This window comes from Panthera pardus, unplaced genomic scaffold, assembly GCF_024362965.1.
Source record: "Panthera pardus isolate Hobbes unplaced genomic scaffold, ASM2436296v1 HiC_scaffold_6, whole genome shotgun sequence".
Classification (NCBI taxonomy): Eukaryota; Metazoa; Chordata; class Mammalia; order Carnivora; family Felidae; genus Panthera; species Panthera pardus.
In genome coordinates this window covers 27337310-27362650 of record NW_026526991.1, presented here as the reverse complement: position 1 = coordinate 27362650, position 25341 = coordinate 27337310, and the positions used below count along the sequence as shown (strand labels likewise).

The 25341-nt window shown below is 43.4% G+C and overlaps 1 long non-coding RNA gene across 1 annotated transcript in view; it reads right to left on the bottom strand.

The window, feature by feature from the left end:
- LOC109265323 (uncharacterized) overlaps positions 1-25341 on the bottom strand; it is a 216610-nt gene that overhangs the window by 67640 nt on the left and 123629 nt on the right. Inside the window, exons 3-4 of the long non-coding RNA XR_002079123.2 lie at positions 24766-24876; positions 24343-24400 (exon numbers count right to left, since the gene is read on the bottom strand). This is a non-coding gene — a long non-coding RNA (uncharacterized LOC109265323). The remainder of the gene's footprint in view (positions 1-24342; positions 24401-24765; positions 24877-25341) is intronic.

Below are 25341 nucleotides of genomic sequence, written 5' to 3'. Positions count from 1 at the left end.
TATAGCATGGAGCCTGCTTGGGATTCTCTCTCTCTCCCTCTCTCTCTGCCCCTCCTCTGCTCTAGCACATGCACTCTCTCTCTCTTTTTCCCCCTCTCCCTCAAAATCAATAAATAAACTTAAAAAAAAAAAGTCCCTAGCATTTAAGCTCTCTTATTGCAACTATAATCAAATAAACTTAAAAAAAATCATAAATTGAGTTCCCTTAAGCATTCCAGTTCTGTTTATAAACTTAATCACCATCTCTTAAACCTTTCAAGAACCTTAAAATCTCAAGATTAGAATGTTACCCATTTTATATTGAAATCACAAAGACAATCCTTTAGGGTCAGAATATGTTACATTCTCTTGAAATAGCAAACATACTGGTCCTTTTTAGAGAAGCTTAATTTGGGTAGATGGAATTCAGCAACCCCCTGGCCTAGGCTGGATTCAACTAATCTCTTTGCTGCCTGATTGAACTCTGTATTCTTTTCATGTTCTTTTTGCCCAGCTCTGTCCCTACAAGCCCCCATCTGTCTAAAAACCATCAGCCTTTCTTTATGTTGTCCAAAATTTGACAGAATCAATTACTCCTTAAGGTTGATGTGCTAAATACTCCTTAAGGTTGATGTGCTAAAGCTAAAAATTCCTTTGAAATGCACACATACTCACTTAGATGGAAATCACATCATTGTTTTCACCTTACAATGCCGCCATCACCACACACACGTTGGTTTAGATTACTCGAGAAGGGGCACAATGAGGTAACAGGCTTTTGTGCAATGAGTTTCAGTTGTCTCCTAAAAACATTTTTTGTGGTATTTGTTTTGAATGCCCTGTGGAAAGAACACAGGCCTCTTGGTAAGCAGTTTTTGAAAGGCTCGTCTCCAAGGCAGTTACAAACTCAAGACATTGCTAGGAGAAATTCTGTTGTATGAAGAAGGTTGGAGCTGGAAGGGGTCTGATGGTCATTTGGTCCAACGCCATGCTGTACAAAAAAGAAAACTAAGCTCTAAAGAGAGGGGACAAAGGAGGGAGAAATGCCTTTACTGAATGCCTCCTGTGTTCCAGGCACCGTGCAAGTTAACCTTCAATTAAGATGCATAGAGTGGTGCTTAATAATCCTTTCCAACTGGCTTCCCCCCTCAGATACACTGCAGTGCTACCACACTCCTCAAGTTCACCCATCTTCTGGCCCTGCGTTCTTAGCACACAGCTTGACCTTCCCTTCCACTGAGTCAGTGGAAGCAATCCACCATTGGCTATTTCAAATTTCAAACCCAGCCTCACATGTACCCAAATACCTTGTGAACAGAAGCCCAATTTTAATGGCCTGAGAGGTAAAAAGGAGGTGAATAACCAGAGAGTCTTCCCAGAAGTTTAGAGAAGCAGAAGGAGTAAGTAAGACTAGACAGAGCTGAAATATGGGTGCAGGGTCAAGGGAAGTCTGGAGACTGGAGGCAGCAAAGCATATTCACAGAGAGATGGGAAGAGGGTGCACATGCAGGTCGTATGGGAAATGATGGACAGAGCAGGAGCCCAGAGAAGGGGGATGTGGACGCAGGTTGAATTATTAAATTGGAAGGAAGGAGGGATGCTTCATTCTTCAAAGCATGGGGAAAGATGGGGGTGGACATAAATACTGCTCACAATGGCCCTAGGGTAAGGGGGAAGTGGGGATGGAGGAGAAGCCAGGCCGGGGATACAGACCGGGTACACATGGGAGAGTCTAAGTTCTGGACATCTCCCTGAACTAACTAATGGCAGTGAGGGCATGAATGCGCTGGAAGGACATGGAGTTTGAGATTTGGGGATGGGGTAGTCCTGAGTGACGACACAGCACGGTAGAACTCCTGAAAGACCATGCCCTAGTAGATGCCAAGTAACAAACACTGGGCTTGAAGCCAAGGATCAGAGGAGCCGTGGCTCAGAGAGGTCATCCTCCTGGACACTGGATTGATGAAGGCTGACAGGTGGCAGAATTTGGGGGAGAGAAAGGTCATGAGTTTGTTGCCAAAAACCTTTTGTGAGTGCAGAGACGGGTAAGCAGGTGGACACGATGGAGGTGACACAGGGATGAGACACAAGCCTCAAAGCCAAAGGGAATTTTGTATGGGAGGTGGAATGGTAGCCAGGCAACAGTTTTGGGGAGCAAGGGAGACACTGACTCCCAACTCCCAGCCTGAGGGGCAGAGCAGAGGGCAGGTGCCGTCCAGCAAGATAAAAGGGAAACAGGGAGCTCAGAAGAGACTAAGGCTCATTTGGCAGCAAAAAACCAGAAAAACATTTAGTACAAATGTTAAGGATGTAGGGATTCTGTTTACACGGGATGGACTTTCAGATGGCACAATAGAAAGGTGAAGGGAGGGAGGCAGGGGAGAAAAAAAAGAAAGCATTCTGGCATGATCTAAATAACAGGATAAAGACTAAGGAGGTGTGTGTCTGAGGCAGCAACTAAGGATGAGAGGAACAGGAGGCAGAGGACCTCTGTCCTCAACTTTACTAGCCTTGTGACCTTAGGTGTGACTTACTTGCTGTCTCTGTGCCTCAGTTGCATCATTGTAAATGGGGAAAATGCTAGCATAGACCTCATAAGGCTGTTCCTGTGAGAATTAAATATACTAATACATGTAAAATGCATAGAAAATTGATCAGCATATAGTTATAAAAGAACCACTAACTTTAAAAGGAAAAAGATTCCTACTCCACACTTTTCCCTCAAGCGATGGTCATCCTGTTACATTAAACCCTCAATAACACATCTTTGCTTCCTATCACATGAAGCAAAAAACCAGCAGGCAAAAAAAAAAAATCTGTCAGAGTCACTGATAAGATTCAATTTCTTGCAAACATAGAAACATATCCTGTGGCGGTTAACCATTATCCATCTCTTGAAAGGAAGGAAAGATGAAAAAGCTGTTTGAGGACACTAAGAATCTAGTTATAAATGTCTAAGATGGACAGTCCGTAGTCACCTAGTATATAACTCAGCAACAAAAATAAGTACCTCGTTAAGAAATGGGCAAAGGACTTGGACATTTTTCCACAGATGATATACAAATGGTCAATAAGCAAATGAAAAGATGCTCCACATTACGAATCTTCAGAGAAAGGCAAATCACAACCACAGTGGGTTACCACCTCACACCCACCAAGATAGCTACTAGCAAAAAAAAAACAAAAAAAAAAAAACAACAAAAAAAACAGAATATAACAAGTGTTAGTGAAAGACAGAGAAGTTGGAACTCTTGGCCACTGCCGGTGGGAATGTAAAATGGAACAGCTGCCATGGGGAAAGCTATGATGGTTCCTCAAAAAATTAAGAGTAGGATTACCATATGATCCAGCAATCTTACTTTAGGGTATATATTCAAAGGAATTGAAGGCACTCAAACAGACACTTGCACACCTATGTCCACAGTAGCATTACTCAAGAGGTGGAAACAGCCCAAATATCTGCTGACATATGAATAAACAAAATGGTATATACATACAAAGACATATCACTCAGCCTTTAAAAGAAAGGGAATTCTTGGAGTGCCTGGGTGGCTCAGTCGGTTAAGCATCCGACTTTGGCTCAGGTCATGATTTCGCAGTTAGTGGGTTCGAGCCCCGTGCTGGGGTAATAAATAATTGTTGGTTGTTGTTGGTAATAAATACTTAAAAAAAATAAAGGGAATTCTGACACGCTACAACATAAATGAACGTTGAAGGCACTGTGTTAAGTGAAATAGCCAGTCACAAAAAGACAAATGCTTATATGATATATCTAAAGTACCCAAAATCATAGAAACAGAAAACAGAGAGGTGGTTACCAGGGACTGGGAGGAAGGCGGAAAGGGGAGTTGTTTAATGGGTATGGTTTCAGTTATACAAGATGAAAAAGTTCTGGAAATCTGTTTCACAATGATGTAAATATACTTAACACTACTGAATTATACACTAAAAAATGGTTATGATGGCGAATTTTATGGGTTTTTTTTTTTTTGTTTTGTTTTGTTTTTTGGCCACAGTAAATAAAAAGGAAAGAAAAGAGAGCCATCTAGTATCTCCCCCCTCCCCGCTCCACTTTACTGATGAATAAAATGAAGCCCAGAGAAGAGAACTGACTCATTTAAGGTCACACAGCTCACAGAGGCCGAGTGAGGACCAGAACCCAGGACTCTGATCCCGGCTGCAGGGTTCTTGCTGTTCCACTGAGCTCTCGACGCGAGGTGCTGAGGTAGTGGAAAGATGACATACTTGATTTATTAGTGGTGACAGTGACATTCCACTGAACCTGAAAAGGATAAAGATTCTACTCAGTGCTTACAAATGCTCATGTGCCTGGGCCTTTTCTCCAGATCCCATCGGGATTATTCAAACCAGCAGGTCTGAGAGGCCACACTGGAAATCTTAGGATATTCACAGCTCCTCTCCCTAGTCTGCGGCAGGCCCCAAAGCAGACGAGAGCAGCTTTCCTGTGCCCAGCCTGTCCCCCTGTAATTTAGAAGTCCAGACAGTTACACCGGAAAACAGGAAGAAAAGCTCGGGAGCCCGCTTGAAAACAAGCTCAGTGTGGGGTCTCCAACGTCATGGAGTGAAGCTACTAGTTAAAACGTGCTGCTTTGAAATGGGTTCACTCACTCCTGTCTGGACTCAGGGAGGAGGAAGTCTTTCTCCCATTTAGGGAGATTTCCTTTCGCTCTTTATTCCAAATTCCACACAGGAGACAACAGGAAAAGCTGGCCCCAGCTCAAGAAGCAGAGATGAAAACCAGACCTTCATTTTTGGTAAGGGTGATGTCAATAGGTTGCCTTCTATTTAACATCAGAAATTTCTTTTATTTTCATGGAAATGACGAGTATGGCTGAGAATCCCCATAGCACCTGGCGTGGTGATTCCAGAAATCTCCACAGGTTTACGCAGCTTCAGAGCTGAAGCCCAAGACCTCCCTGGTCCTGGTCCCTGTGCTCCTCTGGTCCTCAGGACACACAAACATCTCATGCATACAACACCCCTCTCAGCTCTGAAGGTGTTAGGCAAATCCTTCTTGCATTAATACACCCAGTGATGAAGAACTAAATAAAACATTTTGGCAAGGACATTTCTAAAGATCTTTCCACTCCAGAAATATTTTTTTTTTTGTTTTCAGCAACCCTACCGAGGCTGAACCAGGATGCCTATAAAAAGTCTTCTGTGCTCCCCTAAGCACTCTTAATGAATCGTCAGGAAGGATGGAATAAGAGGGGGGTCAGAGAGCTGGAGCCCGAGCCAGATGCGGAGGCTGCCAGCTTGGCTCGGTGCTCTGGTGGCAGCGCTGAATGCCCATTCCCCCCACTCCTCGAATTGCTGTGGTCTCTGCCCATACTCCTTAAGGCAATTGGCTGTGCTCCTGGCTCGTCTCGCCTGTGTGTCTGCTAGTTATCGAACAAAGGGTGGAATTGCTCCCATGCCCAGTTTCCCAGATGCTCACAAGCACAGAGCCAAGGATCAGCTGAAACAGAAGGGAGAACTGAGCCGAGAAGCACTGTTGACAAGACTCGGCCACACCTGAGCTGTGGTTCCTGCCACAAGAACTCACCTGTCGTGTAAAAGCCAATGAGCCATTCAGGAAACATCATGCGCCTCCTGTTTAGAGTTGACCCTGGGAAACAAGAACTGTCTTGAGATGGCACTAAGAATGAAAGTGAGGGAGAAAAGCCACAAGGCCCTGGGTCCTCTGCAGCACCTCCCCCTCCTGCAGACAGAAGTCAGGAGGTAAGAGGTTTTGCTGGGTCTAAGCGTCCCCCCTCTTACCTTCCTTTCCTCCACTATGTGTATTTTCCCCCAAATCCAAGGACCATCTTCACAGCCTGAAACTCCAGAAGAGCTGGCCTTTTGATAAGACCTTCTCCCCACAGTGAATGCTGGAAAAATGCTTTATCTAAGCTGAATGATGTCCACCTCTCGGCTCATGGCTAGCTTTGTCAAACCAAAAGGACCTGCAGAGTGGGTGTGCATACAGCCCCTAGAAACAGGAACACAAGTCTCTTATGACTATCTGTATCACCCAAATGTCCAGGGGCCATGAGACTATCTGAGACACCTCCAGCAGTTTTGCCTTCAGGAGCTAATTCCAGAAGAATTTAAAACACAATTCCTTACCACCATGTTCAAGGAAACCAGGATACAATATCTAAAGAAGACTGTAGAAATGGGGACCCCAAAGGACAACTAGATCTGATGTGAGGGTGTTGAATTTTTTCATTGACTGCTCCTTTGGAAGGCAGGACAAAGGAATTGCATCCATAATTACTTCATCTTCTTTATAAAGAACATCTTTATAAAGATGAGGTTGAAAAAACAAACTTGGTCACTGAATCAAGACATTTCTTTTTTATAAAGCTGTATAAAGGCTTTATAAAGGTAAGGAGAACCTGTGTAGTGTTTTAATCAGTACTGACTTGGGAGTCTTCTCCTCTACGCAGTATGTACAGGCCAAATCTGGGAGTCAGGGATATGGAGCGGGGAGGGAACTTCCACTCACAGAGGATCTGCACTTCTCTAGGTACCAGGCTGGGGGCTTTATATTCAGGACCTTTGAACTCCAGACCCTTATAAGTAGCCACCTCCCCAACATCCCCACTTGGATGGCTAAAAGCATTTCAAACTCATCCCAAACTGGGTTTCCGATCTTCCCCCAAACTCCTGTTCCACCCACAGTCTTCCCCAATCCAGTTGATGGCGGTTCTGTTCTTCCAAAGGCCAAGCCCAAAACTTTGGAGTCACACTTGACTCAAGCATGACTCTTCTATTGTCCTCTTACCCCATTCCCGATCTGTCAAGAAATTCTGTTGGTGCTGCCTTCCAAATGTAACCCAGAATCTCTCTCTCTCTCTTCCCACCTCTAATGCCACCAGCCTGATGCAGGTCACAACATCATGTCTCACTCAGATTAGTGCAATGGTCTCCTGGCTTCTACTCCTGAACCTTTATCATCTATTTTCACTATAAAAGGCAGATGGATTTTTTTTTTTTAAAACATGTGAATCAAATCATGTCACCTCACCACCCAAAATCGATGAACAGCTTCCTACTCTACTCAGAGTAGAGTAGAGCCAAGGTATGGGGAAGTATATTGCTCCTACAATAGGTATAGAACAAAGGTGTGAAGTATAGTGTTATCACGAGGCATGAGGAATTGGGACCAAGATTTCAATCTGCCACCCACGATTATATTAGTTAAAACATTACAATATTGCCATCTCTTATGTAGAAAATGGTCAAAAACTGACCATCTCATATGGCTCAATATGACACCATCTATAGAACTAAGATGTACACAAGGCTTTTGTCCAACAGCTACTAGAACTCCCTGGAAAGCAGCACAAACAGGCGATACCCCACAAAGTGCAGATTTGCTAAGCACATAGGAAATGAGAAACATCTGTGATTGTCTGTCTCTGAAATAGCAGTTTGGTTCCCCTTGAGTAGAGTCATGATCCATTGGAATCAAGCCATTCAATAGAAGTTAGGGATTATGAGAAAGTAAACCTTCAAATCTGAGTCCCAGTCATATTTTTCCCTGGAGAGTCAGAGGTATCATGGTCCCACAGGATGACTATTTTAAGTAGAGAGTTAATTACATTTGAGACTTTGTTATATTTGTCCCTGTGGAGTAAACCTCTCCTGCAGAATCACACCAACAGCACATCCTAATCAAAATTTCCTAGTTTGTTATCCTCTCTTCCCCTTTTCAGCAACTACACATATCTGCCCATGACTTGCTTCTTCTGCTTTGACCTTTGTTCATGCCCATCTCCTTGGAATGCACGTCATCTAGCTGATCTTTCCCACCCTTACTCCCTTCCCCATGCAGACTGGCTTAGATGTCTTGCACTGCTTCACCATAGCTATGTGGACATGCCTATAATGTTGTTACAAAAACATGTAGGCATACATCTATTCCCCCCCTGCCCAGACTGTGAGCTCTTTGAGTGAAGGGACTGTGTTTTATTTATCTTTGCATCCCTAATACCCAGCACTGCACTCAACAAATAGTAGGGGCTCCAAGACATTTAACAAAGGAAAGGGAGAGTATTAGAGTAGGCTAAATGCAAGTCCAGTAACAAAGCCCAGTTTATGCAAAGGCTCATGTGGGCTGCAGCATATGTGCCTGGATGCACAGCTCTCCTCCAGAAGGTAAATCAGGGATCCAGCCTTCTTCCAGCCTGTGACACTGCCATCTCCAACATGTGGTCTCTAAGGGCATTGCAAACAGGAAACAGGGCATGGGGAAGGTACAGTAGATACTAGGTTGGCCCAAAGTGACACCAATGACTTCCTTCGCCATTCCATTGGCTAAAGCTAGTCACATGGCACCACCTAGTCACAAGGAAGGGCTGGTCAGGCAAAAACTCACACAATGGGAAGAGAGTACGAGCCTTTTGGTAGTCTGTCTCTGCCACATGGAGAAGGAAAGAAGTGAAGGGGCAGGTAAGGAGGGAAGAACTCACTCAATGCCTAAATACACAAGCACTACCTTTTAAGCCCTGTTAAGAATTCTTCTCAAATTTCCTGTCAATTGGACCTTTAAAACCAGATATAGAAAGCAGTCGAACAATAAGCTTAGAACACACTAAAAATAAAAAATCAAAATAAGAATACACCCATGACAGTTTCACGCTTAAGCATAGTTAAGAGGACAAGTTTCAGGAGTAGAGGACAAGGGTGGGTGTGTGTCTGTGTGAGTTCTGTGTCTCAACTGAAAGAAGGAGGGAGAAGAGGTGTTGGGAAGCTTGGCCCATGGAGAAGCATGACCGTGGGATTGCACCTACTCTGAAAAAGACTCAGTCTTCAGTGTGCAAAGTAAACCAAGGAATTCATCAGACATGAATACGTAGTGAGAGAATCATATTCATCAGGATTTGAGAGTGAGTGATGAGGAGGAGGCCACTACCTATGAGTAAAGCAACCACTTTCCAGGAGGCTGTACATAAGAGAAGGTCTGGTGTCAGAAGCCGGGGGGGTGACAAGGAGGGGTAAGAACATTCATGGTGGAGACCAATAGCCGTTCACCAAAATCCCTTTCCTCTCCTTCTGGCACAAAGCCTTCCTTGCAGCCTGGCACTGCCACATCCACGGAGTATGAACAGAAATGACACGTGCCACTGTCAGACCTGGTCTACAAAGTCCTTCCTTGTATGATTTTTTGTCTTCCAGCCGGATGCAGATGGCAATGATGTTTTGGTGAAGCCATAGATGTTTGTCATCATTCCGGCCTACCTTAACGAGCACAGCATAGAGGTGGAACATTTTTCTGCCCCATGGCTGTGCTAGGATGGCCAGCAGACATGTTCCTTGCTACGTAGGAAAGCCATTTGCCATCTGCAGTAGGAGGGAATTAGACCACACACAAGGAGCAGAGACAGACAGAAGGGAGAGAGAAAATTCCAGCTGGTTTGAGTTTCTCTCCAGGTTTTGAAACAGTGATTCCTAAAGCTTTCCTTTGAGCTGCTCTAGTAAGTTTCCCCAACTACAGGAATCAGTTAACTTCCTTTTCCTTTCTCTTTTTATGTCTGCATTCACAGAGAAAGGTCAAGAGAAGCCTGCTCCTGACTCTGCACCCCCCACCAACCATATGAGACAATGAGGAAGAACCCAGTGGCTGAGTGTGGGATATGCCATAGTAGTTTGTCACTGCTTCGAAATTGAGTTAGCTCTTCCGAGCAAAACAGTGAGAATGCTCCCCTGTACTCTCAGGAGAAAGCCTACCCTCCACCCAACCTGGGTCAGGCTAGGATGGAATGGAATGTCAGCAAAGACCGCCGAGTGCACAGTCCATACATTAGTACTTTTTTATTGGGATGCTTTTTACTGCATCTTCTGTGCCTGCCACGTCTCTACTGACAAACATTTCAAGGCTGAAGATTCTCTGTATTTGCTGCTCATTTCACGCCAAAGTGACTGAATACCGACTCTGGTAAGTGATGACATACACCATCTCATTTACTGTTTGAAACTGCCCTGTGAGGAAGGCGTCATTATTCTGTACTGTGGTAATATAGACGTAACATAAAATTCCCTACATTAACGCCTTTTGAGTGCACGATTCAGTGACATCAGTATCTTCACTTTGTTGTGTGACTGTCACCACCATTCATCACTGGAAGTGTTCCATCATCCCAAACTGAAACTCTGCACCCATTAAACAAGAACTCCCCATTTTCATCTCCCCCCAGGTGCTGGCAACCACCATTCTTTCAGTCTCCATGAATTTGCCGCTTCTAGGTACCTCACGGAGTGAAATCACACAACGTTTGTGTTGCTTCCACCTTTTGGCTACTGTAAGGGATACAGTATTTGGCTGCTACAAATATTGGTGCGTGAGTATCTGTTTGAGCCCTGGCTTTCAATTCTTTGCAGTATATACTGAGAAAAGGAATTGCTGGATCACATGGTAATTTTATTTACAGGTTTTTGAAAAATTGCCAGACTGTCTTCCGCAGCAGCTATGCCATTTTCCATTCCCACCGTCAACGTACAAGTGTTCTAATTTCTCTACATTCTCGGAAGGTATTATATTTTATCTCCATATTACAGTCAAGGAAACTGAGGCCCAGAGAAGTGGTAACTTCCTCACAATTACACAGCTACTAAGTAGTAGATCGGTACATGGGAAGCTGAGATTCTTCAAGTTGTCATGCTTCCCCGGCCCCATGGCTGCCCTCAGACACAGAACAGCAAAACAGCAAAAATACAAGTCAATTGAAACCTAAAAGCAAGCAGACCCATCTCTGGGAAAGGATGTGTTTCTGGGAGTTACCAACTCAGTTCTCCTTTTAATAATGACAGTCCCACGGACGCAGCTGGGACTTCTTGGAATAGAAACGTGTGTGTGTGTTTCATTGAAAAAAAAAAACCCAATCCTATTAACTTATTAGCAAGCGTTCACTCCTTCACTCAGCTGTTATACATTCTTTCATTCAAGTCTTTCTTAGGTCCAAATTCGGTGCCAAGTGCATTTTTAATGGCTGTAAACAGCTGTGCGCCTAGGTTCTTGCTCTCACAGAACTCAAATTCTAGAGAAGGAGACAGGCAGTATACAGAAAAAGATATAAACTGGACCATTTCAGTGTTGTAAGTGCACTAAAGGATATCAACAGGGGGGCGCGATAGAGTAACAAGCCGGGGGTGGGGTGGGCGGGGACAGGGGAGGTGACTTCGGATAGCATGAGGCCTCTCTGGAAAAGATGACACATAAGCTGAAACCTAAAAGTGAGAAGGTACCAGCCACGTGAAATCTGGTGCAAGAACATGTGGGCCTGCAGAACAGCAAACACAGAGGACTTGAGGTAGAAAAAAAAAAAAATTGGCTGCTCTAAGTAGATCAGGATTTTAGTCTGATGGGATCATGGTGATGAAGGTTGGAGAGTAGACGGGAATATAGTCAGACATCAGGTCTCTTGGTGCAGGAGGCCAGCACCAGATCCGATGGCTCTTATAGTAATCATAGCTCATGTTTATTGAGCACTTAACTAGATTTCAGATTCTATTCAAGCTATTTTTGTGTATTAGTCATTTAACCATCATGACAATTCTATAACTAAATACTATTATTATCCTCACTTCTGCAGATGAGGAAACTGGCCCAGAGAGGTTATGCAACATTCCCAAGGAGATCCAGCTGGTAAGGGGTAGAGCTTAGATTTAAATCCAGGCAACCCAGCTCTAGGGTCTGTGAGGTCATAACCACTCTGCTATATGGCCATATTGAGATCAGTGGTTTGGATGGTATTCTAAGACCAAGGTATCACTGAAGGGCTTTAAGCACAGAGATGTCAGGACCAGTTTTATACTTTGAGGTGCTCATACTGGTGGCTGCATGGAGCAAAATGAGAGGCAGAGAGACTAGTTGGAGGCCATTATGAGGGTCTAGATAAGAGATAATGATGGTGTGGATGAAAGAGGCGGTGATGAGGAAGGACAAAAATAGGTATCTTTGGGAGACTTTTCAAAGCAGAGCTGTAGTAGTTGGTAATGATTTGGATGTCGAGGTGAAAGGAGGGGAGAAATTTGGGCTCACTTCCAGGTGTCTGACTCGAGCAACTTGTTGGATGGAGACAGGCTTCCTGAGTTGGGGAAGAACAGGGTGTCGAGAGGATATGTGTTGGGTATTTGAATGTCTAGCATTCATTTTCTTAACTATACCCCCATTTCTTGTTAGGGAACACCTCTTTCATATAGGTGACAGTCAAGCCAAGAGGTAATCCAATTAGATATTCCACCTCTAGAATATGAATCTTGAGGAGAAGAACACAATTCAGTTCCTGCACAGGCGGCTCCTAACAAAGTTTTCCTCTGGAAGGCAGTTGTTGGGCTTCCTACTTCCCAAGCCCAGGACTCCAGCATCTTATCAATACATTGGATCCTAAAGCCTTCTCTGCCTAAGTTAGCCAGTGCCAGTTCTTATTGCTTGTAACCAAAAGGAGTACAGGGTAGAGACAGGGTGAGGGCAGGGTGCTCTGAACCGAGAGATACACTTTGGATAGGTAAAGTTTCAGTCTACAGCCATACCATCCGGAACGCGCCCCATCTCATCTGATCTCAGAAGCTAAGCAGGGTCGGGCCCGGTTAGTACTTGGATGGACTGGTCAAGTTTGAGAGGCTGATGAGATGTGTCAAGGAAGCTGTTGGGTAATATGCACCTGGAGTTTAGGACTGAAGTTTGGGATGGGGAGAAACAAATTTGGGAGTTATCAACATGTAGACGGCATGGTGCTATCTAGCATAAAAGCATCTTGATTTTCTTTGGGGGAAATATTTCTCCTTCTTGGCTAGTAATCTTGATGTGGCTATTAATCAAAATCCCAAACACTCTTCTGGTCAAGTAGCCAGCAGGGATCTCATGCCTGGACAGTCAGCATATGCCATCCATATGGCCACAGTGATTCTTAAGAAATGCTCAAATGAATTAGGTCAATGCAATATGAATTAGCTAAAGAACTTTTGATGGAGCAATCAGGAGCAAAGAGTTCTCTTTCTGGCATGATTGCTAAGCTGGTACAATGTAAGCTTAGGGCTGTCAGAACCTTTTGTTTGTTTTTATACCACCTTGGGGCCATAGCCTGAGTGAGCTGAATGACAGCAGAAAACAGAGTCAAGTGACAAGGGAGAGAGGCCACACTCTGATGTGGCATTGAAGACCTTGACTCTGTCATTCCTGAAACTAACTTCACAATAATGTGAATTAATAAATTCTCATTTTGCTTCAGATAGTTGAGTTTGTTACTCACAACCGAGCAATTTCTCACAACAAATGGCACTTAAAGCCCTGTTACCTGGATGAGATTACACAGAAAAAGAGCACAGATAGCAAGGACTGACCTTCAACACACTGTAATATTAACGATCAAACAGAAGAAGGAAGAGCCAGCATTTTGGTCAGATTGTCTCTTGTCCTTGTTGACAAAAGGGACCAGAAAGGTAATACAATTCTTTATATTGCACAAAGAAAATCTGTTGGTAGAAATTGATTTTTCCCCCACTGGGTGATAGGCACATAGGGGGCCTTATAGTTAAAAATTCCCAAATTAAAAAATTCATGGGGCGCCTGGGTGGCTCAGCCGGTTAAGCATCCGACTTTGGCTCAGGTCATGGCTCATGGGGTCGAGCCCTGCGTCGGGCTCTGTGCTGACAGCTCAGAGCCTGCAGCCTGCTTTGGATTCTGTATCTCCCTCTCTCTCTGTCCTTGCCCTGCTTGTGCTCTTTCTCTCTCTCTGCCTCTCAAAAATAAATCAGTGTTTAAAAATCTTAAAAATTAAAAAATTCGCTTATGATTTGGTATTGCCGCGTCATTCCTGCATTCAAAGGACAGCATCTCTTTGCTGGAGAGCTCTGTAGCCGCTGAGTCATGCCATCCAAGATAGCTGTGGCTACCTGCCTTTTCTTGGCACCCAACATTCTGAGATGTGGAAATTCAGGGAGTTTGGCCAGGAAAACACAGGCCATATGCGGTCTTTTTGTAAATATGCATGAGTTCTCTGTGGTTTTACTGCTTGAGGGCAGGGAGGAGCTTGGACCCAGGCTCTGTTGGACCCTGAATTCACTTTGGATGAGACACATTGGTGCCTGCCAACCCGGCTCCCCTGTTCCTAACAGTAGCCAGGCTGGCATCTTTGGCTTCAAAGGGGATTGTCCCAGTTCCTATGTCAACAGCAGGCTCTCCATCCAGCTGATAATTTGAGCAAACTGAACAGAATCATGAGTAATGGGAGGATGAGTTCCACCCAACAGGGCGCTGAGACAACCACACGAAGGCTCTGGAGTGGGAAACCAGTCTCAGGGAAGGCAGCAGAGAAATCATAGAAATTCACAAATGGTAGGGACTGTAGAAACAGTCAGGTAAAAGTCTGCAATCAGGAGGAAAAGTCTGCCCTTTTAATGAGACACGGAAGATAAAGGGAAGCTCACACTTTTGCAACACAGGAGAGAGAAAGTGAATTTCAAGTCATTTCCCTCTGCGTGGGTAGAATCAGAGAATCAGAGACATCCAACTGTCCCATGACTTAAATACTTATCACTGACTTTGAAACTAGAAGACCCATTGATGAACAGCCCACTGAAGCACTTAAGTACTCAGGCTCTGAAGCCAGACTGCTTGCCTTCATATCCTGGGCTCATGACTTGCTTTCTTCATGATTCTGTACCTCAGTTTCCTCACCTATAAAATGAAGATGGAAGTTTGAACCTGGAAAACATCACGCTAAGTGAAAAAACCCAGACGCAAAAGGACCAATATTATATGATTCCCATTATATGAGGCGACTAGAATAAGAAAATTCATAGAGACAGAAAGTAGATGGGGGCTTAGCAGGGGCTAGAGGGAGGAGAGAATAGGGAGTTTTTGTTTAATGTGTAGAGAGTTTTTGTCGGGGATGATGAAAAAGTTACGGAGATGGTTACCGGTGATGGTTGCACAACATTGTGAATGTACTCAATGTCGCTGAATTGTACATTTAAAAACAGTTAAAATGAAAAAAGAAAATGGCTACTCCGTGAGGCGGTTGGTATGTTAATTAGCTTGACTGTAGTAATGATTTCACAATGTATATGTAATCAAAATATCAAGTTGTAATCTTAAATATATATATACAACCTTTGTCAAGTACATCTCAATAAAGCTAAAAAATGGTTAAAGTCATGATTTTTGTTATGTATATTTTACCACAAATCTTTTTAAAAAAGAACGCTGTTGCTGCACACATAGCATTGGGCGAAGAAGTCATACAAGAGAATCAGTGCGGTATGTTGTCAATATGTAAAATTCAAAAAACAGGCAGACATCATCAGTGGATTGTGGTCACCACCGAGGGTGGTGGGGACTGAAAAGGGACTTCTAGAGGGGCTGGTCGTGTTCTGTCTCCTTATGTGGGGATTGGTGACCTGAGTGGTTGCTTTTGTGACAATTATTGAGCTGTCCCTTATATCTGCACTTTTCTGTGTGTATGTTAGGCTTCAGTAAAAAGGACCTCCACCCCCACTCCCCTCAAAATAAGGGTGATGATAATATCCACCTCAGAGGCCTATTTTGGTATGCAATAAGTGAAAGCAGACAATGTGTTTAGAATAGTGCCTGCCATGTTGGGGTCTCCCCATCTTTAGTGGCAGTATATGAACCCCAAAATACTCCTACCTCTAGAAAGCTTTCCGGATGTCCCCCTGCATTTGAGATGCCAATCATTCCCTCCTTGTCCACACTTCCCAGGTTTCGAGATATTTTGCCTTTGTTCTTTCGGATCCCCACCTCGCCTTTTCTCTGCTTCTAGATCCTGACCCACAGCAAGGTGCTCCCCCTTGCCCTCTAGCTTCCTTCCAATCACTTGGCACTATAGGGGCAGGGAGAACCAGCAGGAAATTGGAGGAAAGAGAGTAATGTATTTGTTCCCCTGGTGCTCTCCCTGTGGAGTCACTGTGGCCTGGCTGTATCCCTCAACCAAAGGCCACACTGCTGTGGAGCAGGCCTCTCTACCCAGCTCTCTTCCCCCAAGTTCTGGTCATTGCTCTCTCCTGCTGGCCCTTTGGGGCTAGGAGTGGCAATGGCGCCTCGTGATTGCTAACCCAAGGATACTGCGCTACTCACCCTGGTAGTTTCTCGTGGTGTTCTTATATCCTGCCTAGACCTTTATGAATCACCTTTTTATTAACACCTTCAATTTCCCCAGTCTCAGTGTGTTATCTACTTTTGCTGGGACCCTGACTACTATCTACATTCTTAGAGACCTATGGAAGGGCCCCCAGCATTTCACATGATCCCACATAATCAGGTCCCTGCTGACACATAAGACATGAACAGCCACCCAAGTTGAACCAACCAGAGTCTCTCCTCTGAGAATTTGGCATAGAGCCATGGAGACTGAGTGATTAAACCAGAGGAGAGCTTGAGCATTATAAGATCATCAGAGGTAGCAAGAGTCAGGGCCGTGGCCACCCAAAGACACGAGCAAGCTAAAGCTACCCCATGGCTGTTGAAAAACCGGCCTAAGGAGGAAAAGGAACAGATGTAGCGGTTTGTTCATGTTTTAAAGGCTTTTATATATTCAGAAACAAAAGATGTTTTAACAATACACAAGAAAAGTAAAATCATCTCATGTAGTTTTCCCAACTATTGAACTGTGTCTTTAAAGTTCCCAGAAGTATTGTTCCTACCCAAGTCATATGAATGAGACTGTGTCTAAATATTTACTGTTCAAAATGTAGGAATGCTACTTGTTATGAACTCTTGTTAATATGTGCTGGGGTGGATGTGGCGAGGAGCAAGTAATGCTATTCAAGAAACTGGTTATCCATTAGTGTGTGAGATTTGAATTTAGATCACTAACGAAATACAATGGGATAGGAAATATGAGAATGCTTCATGGTCCTAGGACAAATATTGCTTTCTGAAACTTATTTCGGTAATACATATAATGGATTACAACGTAAAATGTATTTCCACAGGGCCTGAAAAGTATGAAAAATTATGGTTGACTAAACTCTGTAGTTCAGAAATTACTCTGGTATGGTATCAATGTGGGGGTAAATAAGGGAAGAAAATACAGTAGTGCTTTCACAAATAATTTTGCTAGCATCTATAGGAATCATGTATTTTGAGCTTTTTTTTATAAATTTTTTTTAACGTTTATTTTTGAGACAGAGAGAGACAGAGAGAGACAGAGCATGAACGGGGGAGGGGCAGAGAGAGAGGGAGACACAGAATCTGAAGCAGGCTCCAGGCTCTGAGCCATCAGCCCAGAGCCTGACGCGGGGCTGGAACTCACAGACCGGGAGATCGTGACCTGAGCCGAAGTCGGACGCTCAACCGACTGAGCCACCCAGGCACCCCTATTTTGAGCCTTAATACGCCCTTCCATTGATGATTTGAAGGTGGGGTCGGCCACCAAGTTACTATCCCACCATCCTCTTCTCCCTTTCCCTGTTTTTCAGACTGGAGAAGGTAAGAGCCAGACCTTTATCATTCAGGTCCCTCCCCAGTGCCTGGAACATCAAAGGCTCTAAATAAGCATGTGATACATCTCTGAAGTCTGATCTGCTCATAAAGCTATTGTATCTACATCAATCAATGTTGTGAATAAGGTTTTACAAATTCCATATATGCATCCTATCATCAAACATCATATCATCACCACAATCCCCCATAGTGCTTTAATGTAGATTTTTTTAAAGACAGCATCTTTTTAAAATGAGCTATTTTTACATTATTGTTTACATTATTTTTTAAATGTTTATTTATTTTGAGAGAGAGAGAGAGCGCATGTGAGCATTGAAGGGATAATGGGTTCAATTGTGGTCCCTGAAAGATATGTCTACTTGGAACCTCCGAATGTGACCTTATTTGGAAAATGGGTCTTGGCAGATATTATTAAGGGTCTCTAGATGAGATCATTCTGGATTTGGGTGGGACTTACATTTAATGAGAAGTGTCCTTATAAGAGACAGAAAAGGAGAAGACACACAGACATAGAGGGAAAGTTGTGTGAAAAAGAGGGCAGAGATTGGGGTTACAAAGCCCCAGACAAGGAATGCCAAGGGGTGCCAGGAGGCACCACAAGCTAGAAAACAGGCATGGAGCAGATTCTCCCTCAGAATCTGCAGGGGGAGCATGGCCCTACGGACACCTTGATTTGGGGCTTGCAGCCTTCAGATCTGTGAGAGAAGACATTTCTGTTGCTTTAAGCCACCAACTTTGTGGTAATTTGTTATGGGAACCCTAGGAATCAAATAGACCAGCTGAATAATTTACTAACAGTTTATAAGTCACACCGATTAGAAGTCTGGCTCTCTTGGCTCTTGTTTGACTGACATCCTTCCCTTAGAGGATTTTGGTGGACCACCATTGCTGCAGTTTGTTTTGAAATACATTGTTAAATTTCTATGGCTGATTAAACGTATAAGGTCACACAGTAACTACCTTTCACAGGACTATAGACCATCGCTTGAATTTTTCTTTTCTTTTTTTAATGTTTGTTTATTTTGGGGAGAGACGGAGAGACAGAGTGTGGGAGGGGAGGGGCAACGAGGGAGGGGGACACAGAATCTGAAACAGGCTCCAGGCTCTGTGCTGTCAGCCCAGAACCCCACATGGGGCTCAAACTCAGAACTGCAAGATTATGACCTGAGCTGAAGTTGGATGTTTGCTTCACCAACTGAGCCACCCAGGCGCCCTGGCTTGAATTTTTCTAAATCTTAGAAAGTAAAATAGGTTCAGAAGGAAAACTGAAAAAAAACCAAAAACTGAATTTTTACTTCAACTGAAAGGCAGAGTAACAGCAATCAGGAACAAGGGACAGGGTCAAATAGTCTTAGATAGGAACCCTTTAAATGGATAAACTAGGACAGATGACTGAAATTCTCCAGGCTTCTCCTGTTCATTTGTAAAATAAGAATCAGTGAACTCCCCAAAATATTATCGGATAATTGAATGCAGGAGACATCACCCTGACAAAGCCTTAGCATCTCAGGAAAGGGAGGTTGGGAGAGGATATTTATAGAGTTTGTGGGTCTGAATTCAAGCGACTTCAGGTAAGTCTTTCAAGGAGGGAATTGCCTACAATTGGGCTAAGACCCTGACATTATAGGTTAGGATTCATGACTACAGCTAGGTGAGGGTCTTAAAGCACAAGTCTTGATGGGTAACTGTGCTTTAAGGAGAACAAGAAATTTGCTGAGGGTGAGCAGACTGTTATCTCAGATAAGTTGATCTGCAGGAATTTCCCAAAGCAAACAGAGAAGTTATTTATTGGTTTATACTCTTACCTTCCCCTGGCAAATATTTCAGAGTGAATAACTAAGTCATATTGGCATGGGGGGGGGGAGGGGTCTCAGGGTTTTTTTTGTTTTTTAGTGTTTATTCATTTTTGAGAGAGAGAGTGCGAGCAGGGAGGGGCAGAGAGAGGTGGGGGGACAGAAGATCCAAAGCAGGCTCTGCACTGACAGTGAGCCTGATGTGCAGCTCAAACTCACAAACCCTGAGATCATGACATGAGCTGAAGTCAGATGCTCAACCTACTGAGCTGCCCAGGTGCGGGGGAGGGGGGACCTCAGTTTTAAGTTCAAATAGCTATGTCATGTTGATCGCCATGGTTGTACTTGACAAGGTAGTGACATCCAATGCCTGTTGCTGTAAGGACTAAGTGAGATCATGGGTCTATAGTGCCTGCCACATCCCAAGGACTAAATAAGCAATAACTTCTTCTTATTATTACCCATTTTTATTTACTTGGGAGAAGACAAATGTGGCTGGAATATGTTGACACCCCTCAAATTGTTTATTGCTTCTTATAAGTAAGAAGCGAAACAAATGGCTTTTAGTTTTCCTGTAATTCAGGAACCACCACTAAACCACTGAGGTTGTTGGCAGAATTTGCATTTATGGAAATAAGGAGACAAAAAGGAATAAAAAGTGAGGGTGCCTTTTCTTGTAATTCCAGCTGGCTTTCTATCTGCATTCCCCCAAGGATTCTAGAGTAATATCAACTCTCCACAAGAGCTTTCTCTTGCACATGCAGAGAGGGGTCCTGGGTGGTGCCTTATGTGGAAATGCAGCGCTTAGGAGCCTCAGGGGTCTGTGTTCCTCCACTGTGCTGAATGTCAGCTGATGAGTACAATTTTCTCACAAGGGGAAGCTACACCTCTTCTGCCCCTGAACATGCAAAGCCCAGAGGAATTCCTGAGTGTTTGTGCTGGCTATAGAATCCACAGACAGTGGCTGAGATCTGATCCGTCCTAAGGAACAGAAGATAACATGGCCGGATGCCTGTCTGACTCTAAAGACAGTGCTCACTAGTGCTTCCCTCTGCTCTCTCCACTGAACCCTGGAGTAGTGTTCTAAAGATAGGAGGGACTACTCAGGTTCAGACTAATAACAGAAATGCTGATCTGAATGAACAAAAATGCAATGCATCGACTATTTAAAGAAATGAAGTGGCATATAATTTCCAAACCTGCTGTGCATTTAAGAACCAAGTAGTAGATGTACTCAGCAAGTGACTAGATAAAATGATATATAATTAACATTTTTTGTATGCTTAATTGTTCTGAACGTTTGCCCTATACTGCTTTTGCATTATTAATTTACTCAGTTTGTTAAAAGGGTTTCCTAAGCTGTGACTTCATTTCAGTTTTGAAATCCAAATATTGGTATATTCTGGCTATTATATACAAATATTGGTATATAACTGAGTGCCCACAGGTCAGGTTCCAGGGCCTTACCGGAATCTGGGATCTGCATCCTAGCCTGTCATTTTCTAGTTGTGTGTCCCTGGCCACACTACTTAACCCCTCTGTACCTCAGTTTTCCCAATGATAAAATGAAAATAACCACAGTGACCTCGGAGGGTATTTGGGAGAATTTAAAGGAGTTGATTCATGTCAAGTAATTAAAGAGTTCAATGCATAGTGTGTCATACATTTTAGTTCTAGTTTATTTTCCTTGAAATTACCTATAGGAATTTTATCACGTGACATTTCCGACAACATTATCCTATGGGGTCAATACCATGAGAAAAAATTCTGCAACTCTTTTAGTTTGAACCTGTGACCCTAGCAGCATTGTGCTATTAAAAGAAAACTGGGTAACAAGAAATTTGAGTTTGAGGTCTCTTCCTCCTTCTTTGTGCAAATATCTCTGCAGATGTAACCTAAGAAAAAACTTGCCTCTGTCTTGGGATTTCTCGATATTTTAAGGGGGCTTTTTTTGTTTTAAGTGAAGAAGATGAAGGGAGATTATCCTCATTTACATATAGCCCCTGCATGTGCGGGCACGTGCACACACAGACACAGACACAGACACCTGTGACCCTAGCGGCATTGCGTTATGAAAAGAAAACTGGGCAAGAAATTAAGAAATTCGAGTTTGAGGTCCAGCAGGGCCATCAACCATGTGATTCCTGAATGCATCACCTCAACTCTTTGGGCCTGTTTCCCCCAAAATTAATAAATAAGTAAACAAACAAATAAGAGGACTGGACTGACTGTATCCTCTTAAGACAACACATGTGCTAGAAAGAACTCTGGAGCAAGAGTCTTTGGACTCTTTAAGTTCCAATTCTAGTACCCGTCAGGTGTAAAATCTACAGCAAGTCACATAACCTCTTGGAACCTCGATTTCTGTTGGAAATAAGCCCACCAACCCAATCAGAGGAGGGACCCAGAGACTCGGAGCACAGTGCAGTAAAGTGAGGCTTTAACCAATGTTCTTGCAAGAGCAGGTGTCTGCTGGACAGGCCTACTCAGTAGTTACCACCCGAAGGTTATCTCCTAGCGTGAAGTTCCGCCCCTGATTCCTCATTGGCTGAGTACTACAGAGGTTACAGCCTTACCCGGAAGTCGCCTGTGCCCACGTAAGGCCAAAAGTAGTCTGATTGGAACAAATGTACATTCCTTGATGTGACGCAGACTTCAGCTCTTTGGCGCATGCTCATTGCAAAGCCCCCCAAAAAATAAGCCCTTGAAATGGAGGGGGGAGAGGAGGGAGAAGAGCCAGGAAGTCAAGTGTCTAAGGGTTTGGGACTCCATGGGGGGCGGGGGGGTGGGGGGGGTAGGGTTCGAAACGCTGTTCATACTAGACAGCACAGCTTTTAATTTGGTATTTCTGAAAATGAATCATCTCATTTACTTCTCACAGTTTCCCCATCTGGAAAATGAACAGAGTAATATCAGAAATGCTCCTCTTCCGGTTAGTGGTGAGCCTAAAATCAGGTAGTTAAGAAAGTAATATGTAAAGTATAAAGCACTAAGTAAGTGTAAGGTAATATTATTAATTAAATTCTATTTAGTCTAATTTTTATGCTAAATCTTACTGTTTTCCTATGGTCTTTTACAAGTGTTTGTGCTCCTACAGGTAGAATTCTGCCAGTTAGAACCAGAGACTAGAAAGATGTATTTTTCAGCACTCAGGCTATCTACTATAAACAGTATCATCCCATAGTTAAGGTAGCAGCTATAAATTTTCAATTTGCCCCTGAGTCATTATTCAAGCATGACTCTATGAGTCAAGAAATCTAAAAATTTCTATTTCTCCTTCTTTGTGCAAATATCTCTGCAGATGTAACCTAAGAAAAAACTTGCTTCTGTATTGGGGTTTCTCAATATTTTAAGGGGGCTGTTTTTGTTTTAAGTGAAAAGGATGACGGGAGGTTATACTCATTTACATATAGCCCCTGCGCGTGTACGCGTGCATGCACAGACACAGACACAAACATCAACACAAACTTTATGCTCCAACCAGAAAAGCATTTTCCTGTTACCAGGCCCTTATTCATGCAGTCCCCTCCACCTGGAATTTCTTTTCCTCTTTTTTCTGCCTGTCCAGTCCTACCGAGAATTCAGGGCTTCGTTAAAATCTCAGATTTTCAATGAGATGTATTGAGTGTTCTTTACCCTATCAATAATCTTTCAGATAGCTCCTCCCCTTTTAAAGATGATGAAACTGACAGATGAGAGATTAAATTCTTTGTTCAAGGTCACCTTTGTGGAATTTGCAGAAAAATTTAACTCACATCTTTCTCCTCTATACCCCAGGTAGGTGTTCTCAAATCATTGTAGTCTGAACCAATTTACATCCTGCTCATCAGCCCAATTCTCTTATAACACATATTATAACACATACATAATATCATAGCCTGCTTTGCATTATAGAGTTCCTTGTGAATACAGACCTGCTTCCCCAGAGAGTTGTTCCCATAGAACAGTAACCATTCTAGGGGGCGCCAGGGTGGCTCAGTCAGTTAAGTATTGGCTTTGACTCCGGACATGATCTCACGGTTCCTCCCATGTCGGGCTCTGTGCTGACAGCTCAGAGCCTGGAGCCTGCTTCACATTCTGTGTATCCCTTTCTCTCTGCCTCTTCCTCTCTCTCTCTCTCAGTCTCTCTCTCTCTCTCTCTCTCTCTCTCTCTCATAAAATGAATAAACATTAAAAAAAAAAAAAAGTAACCATTCTATTCTCCAAATCCCTCATAGCTTTTAGCACTGCTTTATGCATCCAGCTATAATAAAATTTGTATTTGTTGAACTGGAGTGGAATACCTCAAGGATATTTCCTACTACCTTTCCATGAATGAACTCCATTTTGTATGTTTCCATGTTGATTCCCACCTAAGGGAGATCTTCTGGAAGTATCAAAAACATCATAGTGTAGATGCAAGAGACGGTGAAGATCCAAGGTCCACCTCTGCCTTCTGCTGGATCTGTAATTCTCAAACGCAAAGCTCTCCTTGGAAACACTGGGAATAATGGGCAATCCCTTGCAGACAGCTTTTGGGAGTGAACTGTCCTTGACATATCCTGAGTTAACTGTGGTCTGAAGGCCCAAGGCCATTTGCAGCAGGATTTTAATGACTATCATTACTTCTGCCATTACCACCACCCAATAAAACCATCACTGACTTGATGTGATTACCCTCTGTTGTGCCGTGCCACCAAACTCCAGCATGTGACAGAGCATATGGTCTTTGCCAACAGCATTATTTATCAAAGGAGGATAAAAATCACAGTGGCGCCCTGCTTTTCACAGGAGGTAATGGCTTTGGGCAAGACACAGCTTCAGCTCAGCTTGGGTCCTTCAAAGACACAGCCCCCATTTTCCCACGAAGCACTTCATAAAAGTGAAAATGGAACACATGCTGAATGGGATTTGCAGAATAATGAAAACCCTATAATTAGGAAGCAGTAGTTAGAATTATATTACCCCATAAGAGCAAAGCTTAGTAACAAGTTAATGCAATTACTAATTCAGCTTTTCTAGAGATAGAAGCAAACAGTGCAATTAAATCCTCAGTCTTTATTTTTTTCAGGGGCCTAATGAAAGGGAAATAAATGAGCCGGATCCCCTTCTTCCTACCTCTGTCTCAGCTGTGCCATCCGGGGATAGGTTTCCCACCTCCTCTCTCCAATCTTGTCTGAAAAATAAAACAGGCCACCAGCTGTGAAATGGATTGTGCCCTCCAACTTTGTACCTGGAATAGAAGCCCTCATTTTTGACAAAGGTTGCCAAGAATTTTGCATCATTGGCAGCTTCCTATTCCCTCATTAGCCTGCTTATTCTGCTTAACAAAAGATGCTCTGTGTGCTGATTTGTATGTGAATGTCAGTGTGCCCTGTGTGCATTGATTTTGACCTGTCCCCATCTGTCCCCGTACACAGTTGTAGTCTAACCCACCATCTTTACCTGTAACTCTTCTCCCACACAAACCCAATTCACTCCAAGTGATGGTCCCAAATCTCCCGAACACAGTGTTCACTTTCTGATGACCTTTGTGCATACCATTCGCTGTGCTTGATGAGCCATTTCGGAGAGGGTACCAAATGCAGGTGATTTCTCTCAGCCGCCTATGTTGGAGGAGGCCACTGGTCTGATGTAGTGACTAGCAATTCGCTGCCACGAAGAAGACAGATGAGAGGGTGGCTTCATTCTTTGATGCTAAGAAAAAAGCCCTTAAACTCACCTATCTACATGTAATTATAACCTTCAGGATCCAATAGTACCAAGCCAAAACAGTCCCTGTTTGGACACGCATCATGGTAAATGAACAACCGAATTTAGTAAATGGTTGGCCAATTAAGAACACAGAATAGTGACTTCTGGGTGATCATTTTGATCAATCTAACTCACACATTTCATGTTCAACAGAAGTGCTCAGTGAAAAGACTGAACTGTGTGTAAATGGAACCCAAATTTACAAACAGTTAATTTGGATGAATTAACCGGTCCTTCACTGAATATAAGGTACCACTGATCATAAGACATCCCATTATTTAACGAGTCATGGAGGGGAAAAAAAAACACCAACAAAGCTCAACGCCATGTTTACTTATTAGAGAGCTTCATCTTCTGTTATGT